This window comes from Bactrocera neohumeralis, chromosome 4 (genome assembly GCF_024586455.1).
Source record: "Bactrocera neohumeralis isolate Rockhampton chromosome 4, APGP_CSIRO_Bneo_wtdbg2-racon-allhic-juicebox.fasta_v2, whole genome shotgun sequence".
Taxonomy (NCBI): Eukaryota; Metazoa; Arthropoda; class Insecta; order Diptera; family Tephritidae; genus Bactrocera; species Bactrocera neohumeralis.
The window spans coordinates 58,182,866-58,186,089 of record NC_065921.1 but is presented as its reverse complement, the minus strand read 5'-3'; the positions used below and the strand labels follow the sequence as shown (position 1 = coordinate 58,186,089).

The 3,224-nt window shown below is 32.1% G+C and overlaps 1 long non-coding RNA gene across 1 annotated transcript; it reads left to right on the top strand.

The window, feature by feature from the left end:
- Positions 1-398: 398 nt before the first annotated feature.
- Positions 399-986, top strand: LOC126754679 (uncharacterized). Its single transcript, XR_007666349.1, has 3 exons — positions 399-614; positions 673-813; positions 908-986. It is a non-coding gene; the product is annotated as an uncharacterized LOC126754679 (long non-coding RNA).
- Positions 987-3,224: the final 2,238 nt, after the last annotated feature.

Here is a 3,224-nt window from a genome sequence, read left to right as displayed (position 1 = left end):
TTGTTGATGAAATCAATGATCTTATTGCCAGCGGACTCCAATTTGATTCAAAAAATTATAATCATCAGTATTTCATATATATAATACAAACAGCTTAACTTTTTCAAATGTTTTAAGTTCCCATATCCTAACCAAAATAATAAAAGTACTTTATTTACATAACTTTAAATGTGATTCACATTCCTTTCTTCCTCTAGTTTCACATAATGTCCGCCAATAAATCATACACATACAACTCTCAAGAACCAATAGCCCAAACAAATACCGATGGAGTGCATTTGCAATTTGAAACATCCATCAACGAAAACGGAAATAACCACACTGGATCCCACATCTTTAGAAGGTAGTCAATATCAATTATTTATTTGAAAAATTTTTTTTAATGAAAATGTTTTTTTGCAGCAATTCAAAGCACCATTGATGCAGCTGTATCCAAATCTATGGGAAGAATCGTCGAGGAGGTAAGAAGCTTGCGGCGAGATATCGCAGAGTTGAGGAATAGCAGAGACAATGTTCCATCAAAAAGGATTATGCCAGCGGAAGCTTTAAACACAGTGGAGCAATTTATGGAATTGGAGAGTTTACTCCAGAAGGATGAAGAATATGCTAAATTTGTAAGTAAATATTTATTGACTGTTTGAAAGCCAATTTTACAATTTCCTTTTTTTGAAGAAATCGGAACTTATGCAAAATATTAAATACACAGGAGCGAAATTCGTCAGAACAACTTGGCGCTCATTGGTATCCGATGAATGTGCTCAACATTTTGCTTGGAGTGGAACGTCAGACAAAAAACCTGTCCGCGTCTTAAAAGTATATATGGCTATCCGAGCTACTTAATAATAAAACTTAATAAATTTTATATATGTACTTTTATAGTTAAATATATTTTTAATTTAAATTTCAGATGTCTTCTTACATGAAGTGAAGGGCAATGACACTGAATATATAAGTGGCACCAAGACGATTTTTCAGTTTGCCAAAAATAGACAAAAAAGGAAGCACCAAAATGCAGCAAATTGATTATTTTACCTAACTATTTTTCTATCATTTCATTTTTAAAGAATGTTTTTTAAATTTTAATTTTTAGTATAAGTTAAATTTAACTTATCAAGAATTTTTTTTAATTTTTATTATAAGTACATGTGTATATATAATAAATAATATTAAATGAATTAAAACTAATAAAGAAAATAATGATATATCTTTAAAAATATATCATGCGATTTATTTTACTACCATTACATAAAATCATTACAACACGTTTACAAATACATTTGAAAATAAACTTACAAGCGATTGGATATTAATTTAATAAATGCTTACTTTTAAGTTTAAAACTAAGCGATTTTACAAGTATGTGAAAAAGCCCAAAGTAATGTAACGTTTTGGTTCTTTACAAGTCTTTTGTAATTGTTTTGTAATGAAAAACGTAAACTTTTTGTAACGAAAACGTTTACCAGTGTAAGTTTATTTTAAGTTTATTTACAAACGCGATTGTTTACTGGGAAGTATAATTAATTGTAAATTTTAGTTCTTAAGTGGAATTCAATAAAGGAGCATAGCTCCCAGAAAACATTTTTTTTGTAAAAATAACTAAACGTTTTTTAACTGGCGCCCGAGCAGGGACCAGCGCGCGTAAATAGTAATAGCCTGAAAACCAAAAAGTAAGGCTTGGCGCGTGGCGCACGGTAGTGATTGTGAATAAAAAAAGCCTGATAATAAAAAAGTAAGGCTCCACGAATTAAAAACAAAAAAAAAGTGTTTGTGAAAAACAAAAAATACAATAAATACTGTGCTAACGAGCTCCTACAACGCACAACGTGGGATTTTTAAACGCCGAGGGACCTCAGTACTGTTAAAGAAAAGGGACAACCCCGGAGCGCATCACAACATCCTATGGAAAGCTGGAAACACCTAATGTAAGATTTATAAAATATTATATTTTAAGACTATTATAAAGAATATCATAAAGAATACGGAATTTGAATTGAAAGAAAATAATTATTCGACACAAAAAAGAAAAAAAAGAAATTATAAAGAATATTATTATTTTAAAGAATACGGAATTTGAATTGAAAGAAAATAATTATTCGACACAAAAAAGAAAAAAAAAGAAATTATAAAGAATATCATTATTATAAAGAATACGAAACTTGAATTGAAATAAATTAATTATCCGACACAAAAAAGGAAAAAAAGCCTTAAAATAACGTAAGCTTTGCAAAGGGATTCTAATATTGTCAAAGAAAGTACTATAACAAAGAAAATTTTTTTTAAAAAACTAATTAACTTAAAAGAAAAGATTATCATAATGCCGGATACAGCTGAAGAGCTAATTGAACAATTAAATCAAATGAGGGTAGACTATGGGCAAACCACCCATCCTACAAATCCTTCCAACCTTCCTTTAAACCCTCCCACCCCTAACCCAACTTCCATAACGACAATAGTTCGAGAAGTACTCGAACGAATGAGTACTCAGAATATTACTGATTTTACCGAACCCGACCACAGTGTGACACTGAACGCGAATAACATAAACGAACTAGATAAAATTCCGGATATGGTTAAATGCCTTAGGGAATTTTCAGGACGACCAGGTGAATTCAACTCCTGGAGAAAGAGCGTAGACAGAATTTTTAAAGCTTATGAGGGAGTCAAGAATACTCCTAAATACTTTGCGATACTCCATACGATAAGGCATTCCGGATATGGTTAAATGCCTTAGGGAATTTTCAGGACGACCAGGTGAATTCAACTCCTGGAGGAAGAGCGTAGACAGAATTTTTAAAGCTTATGAGGGAGTCAAGAATACTCCTAAATACTTTGCGATACTCCATACGATAAGGCATAAAATAATTGGCGATGCCGACACCGCATTAGAATCATACAATACTCCACTCGATTGGAGTCAAATTCGAAAATGCCTTATGATGCATTATTCGGATAAAAGGCATATAGGTACCCTCGAATACCAGATGACCACTCTGGTCCAACGCTACGACGACATAGCGACTTTCTACAAAAAAGTTTACCAACACCTTTCACTTATATTAGAAAAAATTTCATGTCTCGAGTTAAGCGACGAATCCATACAGACTATGACAAACTCATATAGGGATAAAGCCCTTGACACATTTATTAGAGGACTAAATGGCGACTTACCTCGTCTTCTCAGCATGAGAGAACCGATAACCTTGCCCCAAGCACTACATTAATGT